This window comes from Muntiacus reevesi, chromosome 4, assembly GCF_963930625.1.
Source record: "Muntiacus reevesi chromosome 4, mMunRee1.1, whole genome shotgun sequence".
NCBI classification, from domain to species: domain Eukaryota; kingdom Metazoa; phylum Chordata; class Mammalia; order Artiodactyla; family Cervidae; genus Muntiacus; species Muntiacus reevesi.
Genome location: NC_089252.1, coordinates 167,916,633 through 167,930,762, shown reverse-complemented (window position 1 = coordinate 167,930,762; position 14,130 = coordinate 167,916,633). Strand labels below are relative to the sequence as shown.

The window sequence follows — 14,130 nt, the reverse complement described above, 5'->3', positions numbered from 1 at the left end:
ATATTGTTCTAACCTTTTTTTTTGAGTACTTGATTATGCTTTTTAAAATAGGTACATTCAGTTCCAATTATACCTTAATAAGAAAAACTATTCATGTCACATTTAAAAAAAATCTTAGTAATAATTGGTTCATTTAAGTACCATAACTTCATTATACTTGAAATTCATTGCAAGAATTCATCTTATACAGAGTCCATTTCAAAAGGACTTAGGAAGTTTCCCACTATAAGCAATTTAGCTCTTTACATAGCCTCGTTATAGGAACAGGAGCATTCAACTGTAGCATGTTGAAGATGGTGCTGTAATGAAATTCCAACATCATTGTTTTAAAATGTATTTCTTTCATAGAAGAACAACTTCAAGATATATAATTGAGGTACTACATGTTTTAAAATGTGAGACAGTTGGATTGAATGCTATGTCTTGTTTATCCACTAGCACACAATATGAATGGGACTTTTCTTTGCCATTGACAATAGAATGTAATTTGTACATTGCAATTTAAATGTCCCTTCCTTGACCCGCAAAAGATATCCAATCAAGGAAGGTTGGGAAAATTATAAGGTATTCTTACCACCTACTGAGGATTTTCCTGGTGGTTCAGACAGTAAAGAATCCACCTGCAATGTGGGAGCCTTGGATTCGGTCCCTGGGTTGGGACGATCCCCTGGAGGAGGGCCCTGAAACCCACTCTAGTATCCTAGACTGGAGAATCCCTATGGACAGAGGAGCCTGGTGAGCTACAGTCCATGGGATCGTAAAGAATCGGACAGAATTGAGCAACTAAGCACATATACATACCACCTACTGAATACTATTTTCTAGCACAGAGTGGATGGGGAAAAAAGGAAATGCTCCCTTGTTAACGGAACACTTGTATGAATAGTCTAGGGGCTTCCGGGGTGGCACAGTGGTAAACAGTCTGCCTGCCAGTGTAGGGGATGCAGGAGACACAGGAGATGCAGGTTCCATCCCTGGGTCAGGAAGATCCTCTGGAGTCGGAAATGGTTACCCACTCCAGTATTCCTGCCTGGAAAATCCCACGGGCAGGGGAGCCTGTGGGCTATCGTCCTTGGAGTCAAAAGAGCTGGCCACAACTGAGAGACTGAGAACACACACAGATTCAAGTTGAAAACATATAAGATTATGATCAATAATCCTATTCAGTTCAGTTCAGTTCAGTTCAGTCGCTCAGTCGTGTCCGACTCTTTGCGACCCCATGAACTGCAGCACGCCAGGCCTCCCTGTCCATCACCAACTCTCAGACTTCAGTCAAATTCATGCCAATCGAGTGGGCGATGCCATCCATCCGTCTCATCCTCTGTCGTCCCCTTCTCCTCCTGCCCCCAATCCCTCCCAGCATCAGGGTCTTTTCCAATGAATCAACTCTTCTCATGAGGTGGCCAAAGTATTGGAGTTTCAGCTTCAGCATCAGTCCTTCCAATAAACACCCAGGACTGATCTCCTTCAGAATGGACTGGTTGGATCTCCTTGCAGTCCAAGGGACTCTCAAGAGTCTTCTCCAACACCACAGTTCAAAAGCATCAATTCTTCTGTGCTCAGCTTTCTTCACAGTCCAACTCTCACATCCATACATGACTACTGGAAAAACCATAACCTTGACCAAACGGACCTTTGTTGGCAAAGTAATGTCTTTGCTTCTTAATATGCTGTCTAGGTTGGTCATAACTTTCCTTCCAAGGAGTAGACGTCTTTTAATTTCATGGCTGCAATCACCATCTGCAGTGTTTTTGGAGCCCCAAAAAATAAAGTCTGACACTATTTCCACTCTTTCCCCATCTGTTTTCCATGAAGTGATGGGACCAGATACCATGATCTTAGTTTTCTGAATGTTGAGCTTTAAGCCAACTAAGGAGTATCAATTAATTCTGAAAGCAAATATGATATCCCCAAATAATTTATTGGGATGCGAAAACTTTCTACAAGGACTGTTTAGGCTCCTGAAATGAACCATCCATCTTTTGTCATCAAATAATTAATGATATCAGAGAAAGTGTTTCTGATATGCTTTTTATGTTATTAAAAGGCATCAGGATAAGGCGAGGTAGTTGATGTGCCATGATATTTTTGAATTGAAGTATAGCTGACTTACAGTACTATGTTAGTTTCAGCTATATAGCAAAGTGATTCAGTTTTATATGTATATATATGGACACATATATGTATATTATATATATATTCTTTTTCAGATTCTTTCTATTATAGGTTATTGCAGCATATTAAATATAGTTCCCTGTGCTATACAGTAGGTCCATGTTGTTTATCTATTTTATATATAATAGTGTATATTTAATAACCCCAAACTCATAATTTATCCCCCCCCTTTCTCCTTTGGTAATTATAAATTTATTTTCTATGTATGTAAGTCTGTTTTTGTTTGTAAGTTCATTTGTATAATTTTTTAAGATTCCACATATAAGTGATATCATGTATTTGTCTTTCTCTTACTTTACTTAGTATGATAATCTCTAGGTTCACTTTTTAAATTTATTTTAATAGAGAATTGAAGTTTGCTTTAAAAAAAAAGTGTATTATTTGCCTATGCAGACGTCCCCTTTCTACATTCCTGGGAATTCTCTCAAATTCATAGAAATCTGAAAATAAAAACACATACAACCTCAGAATTTTTTAATTTTACAGCTTGATTTTTGTTTCCAATATATCAGTGATCACTACTAAAAACTTTATTTTCCTTCACTTGACACTGACTTTTGCCTTTTTTTTTCTCACATTTTCTTGTAGGAGTAGTTTCCTGATAGGATTGAAAATGGGTGTGTGCAGAGAAGTGTGTGCCAAGATTGGCAGACATTCAGATGCTAGATTTGTTGCCTCTGTGAAACTAGTCCACCATGTAGTCACACAGTTGTGCCAATAATAATAATCCCAGTAGAGTGACCAGGCATTTGTATCTTTGGTGACCGTTCCAGTTATAGTGTCATGAATGCTGTTGCCATTACTCCAGAAATCCATCTTTGGCATGTTGCTCCAGAAATCCATCTTTGGCGTGTTGCTCCAGAAATCCATCTTTGGCATGTTGCTCCAGAAATCCATCTTTGGCATGTTGCTGAACGAGTGTCCTAAGCAACATGAAGACATTTATGCTCCTGGCGTTTATGTTTTCTGAACACATAACGTGGATTTACCTGTGAGCTTTATAAAGTGCCGGAGACTCTAAAAAGATGTGCCTGTTGGAACCTGCGTGTTGCCTCATCTTGGACCCTGGCCTGGTTCCTGCTCCATGACTTGACTCTGTTGGATCTTGGCATTGACTCTGGCCAGCACCTAGTGACTGCCCTCTGAAATGCCCTTTGGCTTTACTGGAAGGGGAAACTACAGATAATGGTCAGGGGAACCTAAAAGTTGCCAGAAGCCAGACTGACAAAGAAAACCATAAAGAACATGCAACAGCATGATGCCTAAAGTAACTGGCTATAGATTTACCACCCTGGGCTGTAACCTTTAGCTATCAATACATAGAGTAGGAATTTCATTCTACAGCATTTTACTTGCCATAGAACAGAGTTGGAAGCACTTTATTAAAGTATTTAGTGGAGGTAGGAAGCACTCTGATAATACCTAAATAACATCTTTTTATGGGAATTCTCTGTTTGCTTCTGACCAAACTGTTTGATCATTTACTTCAAACAAAACTGAAAAAATTAGACAGCAGCAAGAATAATTTGTCATGCAATCCAGATATTCTGGGTGGTCCTCTAAAAGTGTCCAATTTGTGTTTGTCCTCTATAGATAAGCTCTTCATTTTTCCTAAATATACTTTAAATTTTGATAGATATTTTAGTTTTTAACAAAAAAAATTCCAACATATTTTTTCATGAATACAAAAAAGGAAATATTGTGAGTTGATTTTTAAGTTATCTTATTAGCCTTTTATTGTGTAAAAATTATCTTCTTATCATCTTAAGACTACTTGTTTCTATTATTAATATTTAGTTATTCAAGTTGTCTCAAGTCAGCTCTTAATAAAGGTAAAAAATGTTCAATAGAATGAGGAAGGGAAATTGGGTCACTTTTATTCTGGAGAAAGTTATAGTCAATAGAAATTAAGGGAATTTCAGCATTTACCCAGTAAGCCCATTACAGGAGAACTAAGTTATGTGTTATGCATTTCCACATTTCCTGTAACATTCATTAGATAAAAGTTAACTGGAACTCATTTCTTTTATTATACTTAATAGCATATTTTCTAGCATCATTACCCAGTTAAAAGTCATATTATGCTTGAGAATTTACCTAAAATCAGTAAGACTTTGCAGATTTTGTTATATGTTGTGGCATAAATGGACTTCCCAGGTGGCACTAGGGGTAAAGAACCCGCCTGCCAATACTAGGTATGTAAAACATGGGCGTCCCATCCCCGGGTCTGGAAGATCCCCAGGAGAAGGAAATAAATGGCCACCCTCTCTAGTATTCTTGCCTGGAGAATCCCATGGACAGAGGAGCCTGTCGGGCTACAGTTCATGAGATCTCAAAAAGTTAGACATGTCTGAAGAGACTGAACATGCACTTGGCATAAATGTGTTGTTTGGTGAGGTGGATGGCTAACTTAATTAAATAATTAATCTAGATGTTTTTCTAATGCATGGTATTTTGAGTTAATATGTGGTGTGAATGAGATCACTTTTTAAAATTTTAGGATTAGTGTTCTTCCTAAAGAATGAAATAAAAGATCTAATCTGCATATGTTATTTTCTATTTGACAAATCTTTAGTCATGTGAATATATTTCCTAGATTAATGCATACTCATAAGATTGATAAAGGCAAAATGGTTTATTCTTATGCAATTATATCCTCATCCATCATTATTTTTTTAACATATATAGGTGGTGGTGGTGGTTTAGTCCCTAAATCGTGTCCGACTCTTGCGACCCCATGGACTGTAGCCCGCCAGGCTCCTCTGTCCAGGGGATTTTCCAGGCAAGAGAACTGGAGTGGGTTGTCATTTCCTTCTCCAGAGGATCTTCCCGACCCAGGGATTGAACTCAGATCTCCTGCATCTCAAGCAGAATCTTTACCTACTGAGCTACCAGGGAAGCCCCCACATATATAGGTATCAATTGTTTATTTATTTTTAATTAATTTATTTAGTTACTTTCTGGCTGTGCTGGGTCTTCGTTGCTACACATGGGCTTTCTCTGGTTGTGGTGAGCAGGGGCTCCTCTTTAGTTGCAGCGGCCTTCTGTTGTGGAGCACATGTTCTAGGGCGTGTGGGCCTCAGGAGTTGCAGCTTGAAGGCTCTAGAGTGCAGGCTCAGTAGATGCGGCACGTGGCCTTATTTACTCCTCAGCACGTGGAATCTTCCCAGACCGGGGATTGAACTCATGTCCCCTGCCTTGGCAGGTAGATTATTACCCACTACTCTACCAGGGAAGTCGTCATTCATCATTATTAATGTACTCATAAAACACCACTTGGCTTTGGACAAATTACCGCCCAAATTACACTCTGCTTGGGTAATGCCTAAGTCCAGAATTTTCCAAACTTGATTACAGATGCCATTTTTGAGCAGAATTTCGCTTAATGGAGCACCACTAAGGAAAAGGTGCCTGGAGGAAAGACCTCTGTGTTTAAACAAAATAGAATTTTGAAAATATTATTTATAAAGTCCTACATGTGCCTGAAGAGTAACTGAATTTGGATTTCATTTCCATAGTTCAAACATGTAATATATTCTAAGGTATTTTGCAATGCATATCAAAGTAGGTGGCTACTGTCTCTTTCCATAATAAAATGCAAAACACCAGGGTCATATGGATTACTAAAATTTTTGTGTTGATATAATAATAATAAAAGCAAAATGATGTGGGGAGTTAATTTTTGAGACCCATGGTCTGGCCTAATCTACTCAAAATAATGTAAATATAACTTCATTATTAGAGAAGTAAATGAACACATCTCATGTGAGGTCTCTATGGTTATTTTGTTTATTATTCATAGACTAACTTTGATTTCCTAAACCTTGAGGTTTTTAATCATTAGGAAAACATTTATTTTACTGACATTTTGCCCTCTTATTTCTATGAATTACCACATCATACATAGAGGCATTCTAAAATTTTGAACTCCTTTGATAAAAGTTATTAATTACTAAAATATAGCTTTATTTTACTATTGTTAACTGACCACATTTTATGTAATTGTGTGGGTTTTAGGTGTTTTTCTTTGTTTTTCTTTTTTTTTTTGCCTTGTGGGAGGCAAAGACATTTACTGTGTATTGCAAAAATATTAAGAAAAAACAATATTGGAACCATTCCCTGACATGTAACCCAAAATTATCTTTCCTTTTACAGCTGTATAGCATTTATAGCTTGTGGCCATATCACTAAGTTGTGTAATTATCGATACAATTTATATGCTTACCTGCTATACTTCATAGATTTCTGTAAACAGGCAACTCAGCATCCCTAGATCATTTTTCTCACCATATTCTAAAGCTTTATTGTTTATACCTCATACTCAAACATTTGTTAAACCACATGGCTGACCAGTATAGATTTCTGTGTTATTATAGATTTAAAAATATAGATGCTTAGTATTTTTTTGCTAGTTGTGTTGCCATATAAGCTCATTCCATACTTTCTAGCATGATTGAGACAAATGAAATTAAAAATATAGTTGTATTCAATAATGGGGCTAATACACAATGGGATATTACTCAGCTATAAAAAGAATGCTTTTGAGTTGGTTCTAATGAGGTGGACGAACCTAGAGCCTATTATACAAAGTGAAGTAAGTCAGAAAGGGAAAGATAGATGTCATGTATTAACATATATATATATATGGAATCTAGAAAGATGGTACTGATGAACCTATCTACAGGTCTGCAGTGGAGATGCAGATATAGAGAACAGACTTTTGAACACAGCTGGGGAGAGAGAAGCTGGGATGATTTCAGAGAATAGCACTGAAGCATAGGCATTACCATATGCAAAGTAGATAGCCGGTGGGAATTTGCTTTATGATACAGGGAACCCAAAGCCAGTGCTCTGTGACCACCTGGAGAGGTGGAGGGAGACGGGAGGGAGGTTTTAGAGGGAAGGGACATTGTATACCTATGGCTGATTCATCTTGGTGTATGGCAGAAACCATCACAGTATTGTAAAATAATTATCCTCCATTTAAAAATAAAATTAAAAAAAAAATGGGGCTAAAAGATGAGTAAAAGTCACCTGCATTCAAGGCCCAGAACAGATTTCCTAAATGTTGACTAATGTTTGGAAGTCTGTAATCAGCACGCTAGACTTTCCTTCCACGTTTCCTGTACCCTTCAGGGCAATGAAAATAAAGATCATGCAAAAGCTAATTCTTTTAAAGTAGAATGTTCCCCTCCAAGTCCAAAATGCATGGAAGTTAACAGCACTAATTGTTCAGTAATGACTCTCTTATTGTGTGTGTGATCTCTGATAACATGTACATATTAAAGTCAAGAACTTCCAAAGAGAAAATGTTATGTATTTTGACCATTGACACCATCATTCCCCGTCTTCCTGCCTACAATTCACTTTTTCCTTGGTTTTGTGGGAATCACCTATCTACCATTAAATTTTGGTGCAAAAAATGATGTCTTTGACTTAGAAATACTGTTTTACTTAGATATTGGCTGTGTTTTCTATGTAGAATATTTTTCCAAAAAATTTTGTGATTTATATATTTTTTTTACTTGTTCCTATATATTCCCATTTACAACACCTGATTATAAAAAAATTTTCTGGGAAATTTTATTTTATAATTTTTTTAAACTTGTCAGCTACCCTAAAATATTTCACATGTTAGGTGTATCTAAATGAACATTTAAAGTCTTTGAGTGACTTCTTACTTAAACTTGAAGATTCTACCAGATACTTTCTATTGAAGTGGACATTTAGCCTTTACCTAATCTGATGTGTGAGGTAAACCCTCTTCCTTTTCAGATTAGTAGGATTTTAATGAAGGCAAATTTAAATTGTGGGCTTCCCAGGTGGCTCAGTGGTAAAGAATCCTCCTGTCAATGCGGGAGACACAAGAGACATTGGTTCGATCCCTGGGCCGAGAAGATCTTCTGGAGGAGGAAATGGCAGCCCTTCCAGCATTCTTGCCTGGACAGGGAAGCCGGCGGGCTACCATCCATGAGATTGCAAAGAGTCGGGCATGACTAAGTGGCTGAGCACGCACAAAATTATCTTGCAGATTTTTATTGAAGACTTGCAATTTTATAGTCTGTCTGTGTAAATTGAATCATGCACTCAAAGGAACTTAGAGGTTGTTTAAACCCATTATTTCACCCCATGTGTTAATCCTACTGAATCTGTTAAAAGTGATTATGTAGCTTCCGTTGATAGCTGTGCAGGCATACAGAGAACTTAACATCTTACAAGTATCTCATATTTTTCTTAGCCTGTATCATCTGTTAGTAAGTTTATTTCAATATTGCCTAAGAGGGAAAACACCTGTGAATTTTATTAATCTATGAATTGGAAATATTCATATCAGAAAGGCAGGGCTTTAACCTCTGCTGACAGATCGTAAGGAAATCTGCAGGCCCAGTGAGGATAACCATGTGTGCATCATGTGATGTGGGCTGAAGAAAGCGGAAATCACGGGCACTGAAGTTGTAAGAAATTGGTAACTCTGACCTAGTGGCTGTTTGGCTTGGGCAAACAGAGGAAGCTGCCAGGCAGAGAGAGGTGGGGCATATGCTCAGGACGAGGATTCCAGTCATGTTATCATGAGGACGATCATGTATTGAATGCATGCTGTCTCAGACCCTATCCTAAGCACTCTGTCGGTGGCATCTTGTCTAATACTGTAAGAGTAATACTGCTACTGCTTTTCTTTTTTCTTCTTTAATTTTATGTGTTTTTTTTCCTTTGGCTGTGCTGGGTCTTTGTGACTATGCTCAGGCTTTCTCTCCTTGCGGTGTGCAGATTCTCGTTACAGTGGCCCCTCTGATTGCAGAGCGCAGCTTCCAGGGCGCTGGGGCTGCAGTAGTTGTGGTACCCAGGCTTAGCTGCCCCAAGACATGTGGGATCTTGCCGGACCAGGGATGAACCCGTATCCTCTGCATTGGCAGGCAGATTCTTAACCTGGCTCAGTGGTAAGGAATCTACCTGCCAACGCAGGAGATGCAGGAGACAGGGCTTCCATCCCTGGGTCAGGAAGATCCCCTGGAGAAGAGATTGGCAGCCCGCCCCAGTGTTCTTGCCTGGAACTCCCGTGGACTGTGGAGTCCAGAAGGCTACATTCCAGGAGGTTGCGAAGAGTCGGACGTGACCTAGCAACCAGGCACCCACGCAAAGTTCACAAAGGTCCTAAGTAGTGGAGATAATGTTTGTGACTAGACACCAACCCGGGAGTCCTCATTTTATCTCTTATGCTCAGCCTCGGAACCGTTCAGGGCTCTATACAGTCAGAGAAGGCAGCTGCCCGACAGCTCTGCCGTCGAGTTCTGTGTTGATGCTGTTTTTGTTTTTCTCCCCCCTTTCCTAAAGCTGTCCGTGTGTTCATGCTTAGTCGCTTCAGCCGTGTCCATCTCTTTGCGAACCCATGGACTGCAGCCCGCCAGGCTCCTCTGTCCATGGGATTCTCCAGGCAAGAATACAGGAGTGGGTTGCCATTCCCTCCTCCAGGGGATCTTCCTGACGCAGAAATGGAACTCCTACCTCTTCTGTTTCCCGCATTGGCAGGCAATTCTTTACCACTAGCACCACCTGGGAAGCCCTTTCCTTAAACTAAATTGAGTGAATTTTGATTTCTTGCAACCATAGATAACCTGCCCATGAGATCGATTTCATTATTTACTTTATTTTAGGTTTTGCCCTCATGAACAACTCTGATTGTTATAGATTCACAGTTGGGACCCTAGATGCAAAGCACAACACATCAACTTGGAAATTATTTACTGCTTCATATGGAAACCCTTTCTTCTGAAAAGGTCCAAGTAATCACTGAATTTATAATGAGGTGTGTTTATAAAAAATTGCATATAAAGACAGTACAATGTGATCTGCATTGGAATTGATATTAAGGATGCAGGCATCAACTGAGTGCCTTACCTATGGATTTAGAACAGTATTTGCTATGTGGTGTTCAAGAAGTTATAACATTTTTCTTGGCATTTTTATTAGCTAGGGAAGTTGATGATGAAGGTCCTTCTGATCATTTCCTGTTCTCAGTTTTGCAAAAAGAACAATATCTGTAATTCTACTACTATAAAAACAGTATTGAATTAGACATGTGTGTCTTCTTTGGAGGGGAAAAAAAATTCACAAGAAAATGAATCAGGGCATGTGTAGCAGTGGAGGAAGTAGGATGCAAACTTTTGTGAGGAAGAAAAATAAAATATATGATAAGAATACATCTCAGAAGGGAATCATATTGGATTATTGATCAGAACATAAAATTATGTACAAAAGTTCACCCCCTCCAAACTGGGAGAAATATTTATATTATTATTATTCATAATATTGCTTTAAAAAATTGTGCTTCACACCAGCATCTGAGTCTACAGCCTTTTGTTGGCTTTCCTTAGCTATGCAGCTGGCCCACTGATTATATTTACAAGCTCAACCCAAGTGTAATTTGGTTTTACAGATCAATCTGCATAGAGGCAGAATATGTAATTAAGTAGTCCCTGCCCAGTATCCTTGGGAGCAGTGAGGCTAAGCTGGAATGGGGTACCCCATTAAGCTAAAGGAGGGATTAGCTTTTAGCAGTATTTTTCAACAACGTTTAAGACTCGGTCCACATGGCTGGCCCACGGGTTTCCACTGTAGCTCCCCCAAGTCTAGACCTGCTTTCTTTCACTGTGACTCATGCCTGCATTCATGAACGTGGGTCTCCCAGCCTCATGTTCTGTCCTCAGGGCTGCTCTGTGCTGGCTTCACATACTGATTGCTGAGATCTCTGGAACCCTGGTCCTCTGTGAGTCCTGGAACGCCGCCATGTTCTCTACAGTCTTCTTTGGGGAGAGGAATCCTTGAAACAATCCATGAAATCAAACACTTCATCTGTTTCTCCCCAGGCCACGTGGCCGTTCTCCTGTTCAAATCTGGTTAAAAGCATGGACTGAGCCACACAGTTGAGATCTGTCAATAAACAAGGACTGCAGCCTAAATTTCAAATACCAGGGACTGAAGTCTACAGCCTTGCCTAAGGAAACACCTTGATCTTCGAACCTTTATTGTGTTGTTTTGTACAGGGCATTCTCTGTACTAGTTTGTTGTGGTTATAGAGCAACTACCAAAAAACTTATATTTGTATTTATTTTCTAATAAACAACTTTCTGATAAACACATTTATTTCCTAATAAATAAATTTCCTTGGGCCAGAAGCTGAAGCCCTGCTACTCTAGACTGGATCACGATGGTGGTGGCTGCAACCTTACCTAGATTTAACGTTATCACCCATCATGCATTTCCATCGATGGGGCCATAATCCTGATTCATGGCATGAACCCTTCCTCATTATGACTAGTAATACTCATATGTCCTCTAATATTTACTCTGACTCGAATGTCCCATTTTCTTTGCAGAGTCTAATGCTATTTAGTTGTATCAGATATGCCAAGCTGCTAATTGTTTTTCTCTCGTTCTTAGATTACAAGGACCTTGAGAGGTGAAATCACATCATAGTTTCTTGAAATTTACACACAGACTGTTCTGCATTGTTTCTTTCTTTCTGGCAAACAGAGTCAACTTCTAGAATCATTGGCATGTACTCATACTGCCTTGGCTGCGTATGATCAAACTATCACGTTACTGTTTGACGTACTGTGATGCTAATTATAGCTGGTTTAAACTTTTTTTGAAGTTGTTTAGTATTTTTGTTGTTTTTTAATGTTCAGTTCAGTTCAGTTCAGTTGCTCAGTCATGTCTGACTCTTTGTGACCCCATGAACCGCAGCACACCAGGCCTCCCTGTCCATCACCAACTCTTGGAGTCCACCCAAACCCATATCCATCGAGTGGGTGATGCCATCCAACCATCTTATTCTCTGTTGTCCCCTTCTCCTCTTCCTCTTTCCCAGCATCAGGGTATTTTCAAATGAGTCAGCTCTTTGCATCAGGTGGCCAAAGTATTGGAGTTTTAGCTTCAATGTTAGTCCTTCCAAAGAACACCCAGGACTGATATCCTTTAGCATGGACTGGTTGGATCTCCTTGCAGTTCAAGGGACTTTCAAGAGTCTTCTCCAACACCACAGTTCAAAAGCATCAATTCTTTGGTGCTCAGCTTTCTTTATAGTCCAACTCTCACATCCATACATGACCACTGGAAAAACCATAGCCTTGACTAGACAGACCTTTATTGGCAAAGTAATGTCTCTGCTTTTTAATATGCTGTCTAGGTTGGTCATAACGTTCCTTCCAAGGAGTAAGCATCTTTTGATTTCATGGCTGCAGTCACCATTTGCAGTGATTTTGGAGCCCAAGAAAATAAAGGCTCTCACTGTTTCCACTGTTTACCCATCTATTTGCCATGAAGTGATGGGACCAGATGCCATGATCTTAGTTTCCTGAATGTTGAGCTTTAAGCCAACCTTTTCAGTCTCCACTTTCACTTTCATCAAGAGGCTTTTTAGTTCCTCTTCACTTTCTGCCATAAGGGTGGTGTCATCTGCATATCTGAGGTTATTGATATTTCTCCCGGCAATCTTGATTCCAGCTTGTGCTTCCTCCAGCCCAACGTTTCTCATGATGTACTCTGCATATAAGTTAAATAAGCAGGGTGACAATATACAGCCTTGATGTACTCCTTTTCCTATTTGGAAGCAGTCTGTTGTTCCATGTCCAGTTCTAACTGTTGCTTCCTGGCCTGCATACAGGTTTCTCAAGAGACAAGTCAGGTGCCAAAATTCCTTAATTGCTTCTCTTACAATTTGGTTAAAACTAAGACTTAGTTCAAATTAGACAACTTGGGTATGTGGGATGAGTATAGTTTTCTTTCAGCATTTAAGGTACATAAATGCAAGTTTTGTAAACTTGTTTTTTTAAAATATGAAAACTTCTTTTTTCTCTACAGAAAGTAGGAAAGTATGCTTTTCTTTTCTTTTTTTAATTTTTTTTATTTTCTGCATTTGGGCAAAGGTCAGGAAGTAGATGGTCCCCAGAGAAATACCTACTCATGTAAATTCAGGGATAGAAGTTTGTCTTTGCATTGAGGAAATTGTATCAGTTCTATTTTCAGTATTTCCTCATGTTTGTGACTTTATCTACATTTTCCATTCCACCCTCCAGTCACACACATCTTGTGTTCTCTGACTCTTTGGATTGAAACAAATGTGAAATTAATTCCCTCGTTACTGCCACATTCTACACTGGCATGTATGTCCTGTGTGCCTCCCAAGTGTGTGTGCTCAAGTAAGGTAAAGATAAATTGTTAAGTAAGCTAGAGAACTGTCTTTTAATAGAGGATAAGCTAACATTAGACATATCATTTAATTACATGTTCAAACATTATTATCAGCCTACTTATGTGTTGCTGTGATGCTGGCCAAACCAGTGTAATCTTCCTTCTGGGCTGAAAAATGTGTTTTCCCCCTGCTCCTCTTGCTGATTTAAAAAAGAACACAGAAATTTGTCAAACATTTCAGTCTCATCTATTTCATATATTGACAGGATAAATGAGACTGTATTTGTTTTGGTCTTCAAACAGAATGGAGTACCCGATATATCTTTTAATCATTTTTCTATATGATTATCTTTTTGTTGGTTAGAAAGAGTCTTTATATACATCATGTATTCTTTATGTATACATAGAAATAAATTACATATGTTTATAAATATTATATATGCCTTCCTTCAAGTTAAGGCTTTCTATTTTATTTTCTATATAGCATCTTTTGCTGACTTTTAACAGCTAAATTCATCTGTTATTTTCACCCTCTTTTTTGTTTAGTTTGTTATTCCTTGCTTATCACATCCTTTCTGGGCCCCAAGGTCAAAGATACTACTGTACATGTCTCTTGGTTCTGTCCAATAGACTTGTATGCAACGATGGAAATATTTTATACCTGCCACTGCCCGATATGGTAGCCACCAACGACATGTCACAACTGAGCAAGACATGTGAATGGTGTGACTGAGGAGCTAAATTTGAAAAGTTCATTTCAGTTAA

The 14,130-nt window shown here is 38.8% G+C and overlaps 1 protein-coding gene across 1 annotated transcript in view; it reads left to right on the top strand.

Annotated features, from left to right (window-relative positions):
• The window catches only part of SLC16A7 (solute carrier family 16 member 7), a 178,930-nt gene that overhangs the window by 12,873 nt on the left and 151,927 nt on the right, over positions 1–14,130 (top strand). The window lies entirely within an intron of this gene.